This window comes from Pinus tabuliformis, chromosome Q, assembly GCF_031772625.1.
Source record: "Pinus tabuliformis cultivar Carrire ecotype Pingquan chromosome Q, CPIR1, whole genome shotgun sequence".
Taxonomy (NCBI): Eukaryota; Viridiplantae; Streptophyta; class Pinopsida; order Pinales; family Pinaceae; genus Pinus; species Pinus tabuliformis.
In genome coordinates, this window is record NC_142296.1 from 1,266,388,472 (window position 1) to 1,266,396,151 (window position 7,680).

A 7,680-nucleotide genomic window follows, 5' to 3' on the forward strand; every position below is an offset into this window, starting at 1 on the left:
GAAGAAAGAGACACTATAATCAATTTTTTTTTTTTTTTTTATTCTAATGGAGGAGAGCACATTGACTAGGCCCACAACAAGAATAGAGTTTCTCCCCAATAAGAGCACATAAAAAAATACCTTAATAAAAAAATAAATAGGCTAAAATACACAAAGAAAAATATAGAATGCTAATATACTGTAGCCAATTACAATCATACATCCAAATCACCATGTGTCCCCTTCTTTAGTAATCCAACTTTATTATATATGTCAGGCCAGGTAGTAACTACACGAATTCAATTCATTTTATTCCTTCAGGTTGGTCTTTATTATATACATGAAGGAGAGACTGTTCACTTCATCTCCCTATGACTATTCATATTCTTTATTATTTATTTACATTAATTACATTCACCCAATCCTGATGATTAGGTGTCAACATTCCCCCCTTAATCTGAAGGGATGTTGGTGAGTCCAAGCATCATTCTGAATCGTTCAAGCTTTTCTCTTCCAAGCGCTTTGGTGAAGATGTCTGCAATTTTCTCATTAGTGGAACAATGACGGAGATGGATTGTTTTGGCCTCAACATGATGTCAAATAAGATGATATTTAGTATTGATGTGCTTCATTCGATCATGGAACTTAGGGTTCTTGGCCAACTTTATTGCAGAGGTATTGTCAATCATGAGTGGAGTTGATTGTACTTTTTTTACCTGCAAATCTTCAAGAATTTTCCTGAGCCACATAATTTCTTTTGTTGCCTCAGCTGCTGCCATGTATTCTACTTCTGTTGTGGAATCTGTTGGAACTGATTGTTTACGTGATCTCTAGGAGACAAATCCTGATCCAAGACTCATAGCATATCTTGAAGTAGATACCCCAGTTTCTTTGTCTCCATCGAAGTCTGAATCAGAGTATCCAATCAAGCTGAAGTTGTCCACCCGTGTATACTTGATTCCAAAGTCTTGAGTTCCCTTCAAGCACCTTAGAACTCTTTTTGTAGTAGACCAATGTCCCTCACAAGGCTTTTGCATAAACCTAGAGAGGATTCCAACAATAAACGAAATGTCTGGTCTGGTAGTAGTTAGGTAGTTGAGACTTCCTACAAGCTGTCTATACTTTGTTGCATCCTCAAATTATTTTCCTTCAATAGATTTGAGCTTTAAGTTTTGTTCTGTTGGAGTACTAAGAGGACTACATTTTGTCATGCCAAACCTTTTTAACAGATCTCCAATGTACTTCTTTTGAGAAAGAAATATGGACTTTGGATGTTGAGTTACTTCAATACCAAGATAGTAATGAACATAGCCCAAATCAGTCATTTCAAAACTTTGCCCCAATTCCTTCTTTATGTATGCAATGTAGCTTTCATTGTTCCTTGTCATCAAAAGATCATTTACATATACCACAATATATATAACTTTTTTGCCAACTTTCTTGACAAATAAAGTTGCATCATCAAGATCATAATGTTTGAAATTGAGTTTCAGAAGATGCTTAGTTAGTTTTTCATACCAGGCTCGCGGTGCTTGTTTGAGGCCATACAAGGATTTCACAAGTTTGCATACTTTATGTTCATGTCCTTTCGCTGGAAATCCTTTAGGCTGGGTCATAAAAACATTCTCTTTTAGATCTCCATTCAAGAAAGCAGTTTTTACCTCCATTTGATGGACTTTCCAACTGTTCTGAGCTGCTAACGCAAAGAGTGTCCGGATGGTAGACCATTTTGTTGTGGGGGAAAAAGTCTCCCCATAATCGACCCCTTCCTTCTGTGCAAAACATTTTGCCACAAGCCTGGATTTGTGCTTGTCAAATGAGCCATCAACTTTATACTTGTTCTTGTAGACCCACTTGCAGCCAATTAGTTTGGTTCCTAATGGAGGATCAACCAGCTTCCAAGTGCCATTCTTTATGAGGGCATCATACTCCTTTTGCATCACTTCTTTCCATTCATCATGAGAAGCAACTTCTTTGAAGGAAGTTGGTTCAAATTTTGTAGACAAGTTCAATTCACAATCATAAGAAACATCCATATCAACAGGTGAATTAGAGTCATCTACATCACCTCCATTTTGTCGGTTTGAATTTCTAGTTCCTGTCTTTCAAACTTCATCAGGATGAACACTTTCAAGTGTCTTTATCAGCCATTTTGGGGGACCTTTCTCAGATGGTCCAGGCTGCTCCATTGATTGAGTTGGGACTGAATCAAGATTGAGTCTCCCAATTCTATCAATCACATCGCTTAAAGCATCATCCGTTGTTGGAGTTTCATGTGGGGGAGAGAGTTCCTCATAAGAAGATTCCATCCCCCCTTCAAGATGTGGAATCTGATTATCAAATTCTTGAAATGATTTTGCATTTGCGAATCTATCCAAGCGATCAAGTTGCCGCTCAACAACATTGTCAGTTTTGGATGATTCAAGAAAAATTACATCTCTAGATACAACAAACTTTTTATTGACTTCATCATAGAGACAATATGCTTTGGAGGTGTTTGAATACCCCAGGAAGATACACTTACGACTTCTTGCACCAAGTTTGTTTCTATGTACCTTTGGTATCAAGGCATAACAAGTGGAACCAAAGACCCTGAGATGCTTTACCGAAGGAACGTTCCCATACCACATTTCATATGGAGTCTTGTTTCTAATAGCATTAGATGGAAATCTATTCTTTATATATGCAGCACATAGAACAACATCAACCCAAAACGTTATTTTTACATTTTTGAAGAAGAGCATGGAGCGTACCATATTTAAGATTGTCCTATTCATTCTTTCAGCTACACCATTTTGTTGGGGACTATAAGGTACAATTGTTTGATGTTTGATCCCATGTTGGCAAAGAAAGTTTGCAAATTCATTTAATGTGTATTCTTTTCCATTATCAGTGTGAATAGACCCAATATGAGATTGTGCATCATTTTTAATCCATTTATGAAAGTGCTTGAATGTTTGAAAAGCATCAGATTTGTTCTTCAATAAATAAACCCAACACATTCTGGTGTAGTCATCAATAAATGTCATCATATATTTATTTCCATTTGCAGAAGGAACAGGCATTGGACCACATAAATCTAAATGAATGAGTTCAAGTTTTCTATGTGCTCTTGAATGTGAATCATGAAAAGACTGTTTGCTATGCTTTCCTAGAATGAAAGCATCACATTGCTTAAATTTCCTAGGAATTGTAGGCAAACCAGCAACACCATTTTTATTCAATAAGTGGAGGCTGTCATATTTCAAATGTCCAAATCTAGCATGCCATAATAAACTTGATGGAAGAGTACCTTCTTCATAATGAGAATTGTATGAGAATGTTGTGCACAAGTAGAGGTACCTTGCAACTTGTGAAGTCTTTCTTCTTCTATTCCCCTCATGACAAGTGAGTGGTCAGATGCTTTTCTCACCTCAAGCTTGCCATCAAACATATGAATGGAGTGACCTTGCTGGTGGATGTGGACCAAGGACAACAAGTTTCTCTTCAGCTGTGGGAGATATAGAACATGATGCAAAAGAAACTCTGGAAGACTAGACAATTTAGGCCTGATTGTGCCAAGCACTGATGGCTTGATTTTTTATTGGTCTGCAAAGTATACTGCTCCATCAACATTGTCAGTAAATTATTCAAAAAAATCTTTTCTATGAGTCATGTGGCAAGTTGCTCCTGAATCAAGCAACCAATCATTTTTCCAGAAGCAAGTGAAGCATTAAATAAATCTTCATTTACTCCAATATTACATTGTGCCACAACATAGTGAGTGGATTCAGCTGCTTTACCTTTGTCTGTATCATTAGTTTTACCTTTGGGTTGGTTTCTTTGCTGCTCAATTTTGTCCCAAGGTAACTTGCATGTAGAGGCATCATGTGATCCATTTCTTTTGCAGCGTATGCAGTGAAAATCTGCCTTTTCTCCTTGAGAGTGTCTACCCCCCTTGCCCCTGAAATATCTTCCTCTTCCTCTTCAACCACCTCTTCCTCTTGAAGAATCTTGAGCAGGATGCTTTTCTTTATAAGCAAGGCACACAACCTCTTCAGAAGATTCAGGGGTTGTCTACTTTCCAAAAGCTTTCTCTCTTTCAGCAAATTTTTTCACAAGAGAGTCAAAGGTAATGTCCTTAAGATTTCCATTTGCTTGCAATGACTCAAGATAATTGGAGTAATTAGGATAAAGTGCCTTGAGAAAAGAAATAAGAGGAATATCCAAATCAATTTTAGTGGCTTGGATATCATGCATTATAGACTTTACTTCGGATGCAAGAGCAAGAGGATCATTATTTTGCAATTCAAGAGTGAAGAGTTTAATCATGAGTTGAACAACTTCAAGTGCAGAATGTGAGTCATAGAGTTCTTTCAGCTTTTGTAAGGCTTCAAAAGCAGTTGAAAATGGCGTAATATGGCGACTCACCTCTTCACTTATAGATGCTGCAATTAATGCATAGGCTTTGCTGTTCTTATTTTCCCAAATGGTGAGCTCTTTGTCTGAGGTAGGTTGTTCTGGCTATTTGTCTCTGTCTCTAATGCACACTCCTTTCCACAACTCATTGAAAATGAGGGTGTGTTTTATCATCTGGGACCACTCAGGATAGTTCTCCTTGCCAGCAAGAACTATTCCCATAATGGATATGATTGAATGCATTTTGTAACAAAAACTTCTGCTGCAAAATTTTACTCCTAATGGGAAAAAATATACATCTGATATGATGGGACAACAAATTCAAATGTCAATTCGCATTCATTTGGACATCAGTAAAGTATAGAATATAGCAGTGTTTAAACAACACATATATGGCAGCATTAAACAAGATCACTCCATTGCTACATGGGAGAGTGTACATTCAATGTACAACGCAAATACCAACAGCTTCCCTCTCAGCTATTCTCACATAAAATTCACCAGCAAGCATATCTTTTATGTCAGTATTCCAATTAATACTCAGAGTATTAAAAACACATATAATAATTCAGGGCCACATAGTATTATAAACCGGGAGTGGGATTGCATATATAAATCGAGAGGTGGAGCATTATATTAGAGGTGGAGTGGGATCAGTCGCAGAGTATAGCGGGAGATAGAAGCATTTATGGCCAGAGTGAATATGAATAAAAATCTGGAGTGTGGTTCTGCTGCGCAGTGGGGAGAGACGACATATGGCGTGGTAGCGTAGTGAGAGCCCTGTGTGAGGCACCGACAACGGAACCAGCAATGGACACCACAGCATAAATGTATGTAATGTATGGGTAGCGAATACCATAGTGTAAACAAATATATTGGCAGCGTTAAACAATAAGAACTGTCGGAGCAGCCCCGTGGAAACCCGCGAGGTAGCACCCCCCCAGATCAAAGCTATTCATTATCCAACAATTTAATTCATCATCATATTTTCCTCTTGTAACTTCTCAATCCCACAAACAACAACTACTACTGTGTCTTTCTCTTTAAAGAAAAGTCGACTGGTTGGAGAACACTACAGAGCATAACAATAAGATTCATAGATACAGCAGAGGGAAATCTTAACCTCACCTCATCTCCATGAAACCACCAGAATCAACGCTCGCTCGCTTCTCTCTGCCTGCCTCCAATGCCTACAATTGACAAATCCTCCAACGCCTCTGACAACGTCTAGAAGGTATTACCAGATGTTGGGATATTTCAGAAGGTAAGCAGTGCAGCGTATGGTGAATATGAATAAAAATGGTCAGAGAAGAGGGTGCAGAAAAATGGTTATGGCAGCGAGCCAAGAGAAAATATGGCAGAAAAACTAATACAAGGAGTTACAACTAATTTTAGGAACCTGGGACCTCCGATACCATGTCAAGCCAGGTAGTAACTCCACGAATTCAATTCATTTTATTCCTTCAGGTTGGTCTTTATTATATACATGAGGGAGATACTGTTCACTTCATCTCCCGATGACTATTCATATTCTTTATTATTTATTTACATTAATTACATTCACCCAATCCTGATGATTAGGTGTCATCAATATATATTTACATGTTACACATACATTTAACCCAATATATACCCCACCCCCTCTTGTGGTCATACCATATAGATTTAAGCAAATATAGACCCTCTTTGAGGTTATAACAAACTCTATTTTTGGAAGTTGACCATTGGAATATCCAAGGTGGTTTATAAATCATTAATATAAAAAAATTAATAGATTGGAGAAAGAGGATTGGTGATATGTAAATGGAATACATATGGCTATCCAACATAGATACACTACAAAAACAACATTGTGATTTGCAAATACTCTATTGATGCTAAGATCATATAGTACATTTCTTGACAATATGCCAATCTAGAACAAACTACTACTTAAAGTAAACAAGCGATTTTTTCCAATACAACCAAGATCACAAATAAAGTTTAGATTGTTATGTTCTAAATGGAATGAATGAATCAATGACTCGAACCTATTTTGGTCCACTATTGATTCACCTATTATGAGATGCCAATCCTAATGCCAACTTCCTAGAGAGAGGGTGAAATGCAACTTGAGGTTTCTACCTTGGAATTACATAGTACCTAACCAATGGTTTAGCTTTGCATTACATTGATTTCCCAATATAAAGATATATTGATTTACATGGGTGGTTGTAAGTTAACAAATATGCATTGTCATCATAGGTTCAAAGAGAATGAGAAATGACCAATGATCTAGCAAATGGAAATGGTCTTATTGGTCTATGCAACAAGAATTCACATCAAAAGTTTATTTGAAGGTGAAATTGAGCTATATGTTCAAACTATTACTTAATCCACCAAGAAAGCAAGCTAATCTTTAGATTCTTGGAACCAATCAACATGCAAAATAAATAATTCAAATTGTTGTTTGATAAACCAATGATTTATACCATCAACTTGGGTAAGGAATTCAATGGTCATGATTAATGTTATATTTTAATCACAAAGTACATTAACAAGAATGAAAACACTATACATGTAGCTACTAGTCTAATAAACATAATCAAATAGAAGTAAATGCACCATGGACAACAATGTTTACCTTAGAAGCTTAAACGAATAACTAGCATTCATTAGGGGGTTTTACTATGCTTAAGAAATAGTTAAAAATATGGTTTTCTTTCTCAATTAGGGTTTAATGCATTCTTAGTCATTGACAAAATTATAAATGGTTTTGGCTTAAAGAGAACTTACAATCTTCAAATTAGATTCTTCTTCCAAGTCTCCCATGTTTTGCTACTATTTTTTCTTACATTTCCTTTCATGCCTTCTTTCCTTCCTTCCTCAAATCCTCTTCTTCTCTCCATTTACTATAATTTATGGGTTACCATAGAAAGACAATTATCATAATGATTTATTTTAATCTTTTTAGACTAAACACGTTTTAGACTATTCAACAAAATTTTCTAAAATAATTAAATACTCAGTAAAGAATTTGTAATATATATATTTTTAAATCCAAGTCATAATAAAAAAAAAATTATTATTTCTTAACTTTTAAAAATATTTTTATGATGCTACTAAAAATAATATTTAAATATATTTAACCTATTTCATAGTTAAAAAATAATAAATATATTTAAACTTAACAAACAATAAACTTGAGATACTTACTGACATTTAGAAAGTTGAAATCAATGAAAAAAACAAAACAGATGTGAAAAAAACACAATAGATTATGATTTCACTCTTGGATAAAAACTTAACAATAAAATAAAAAAT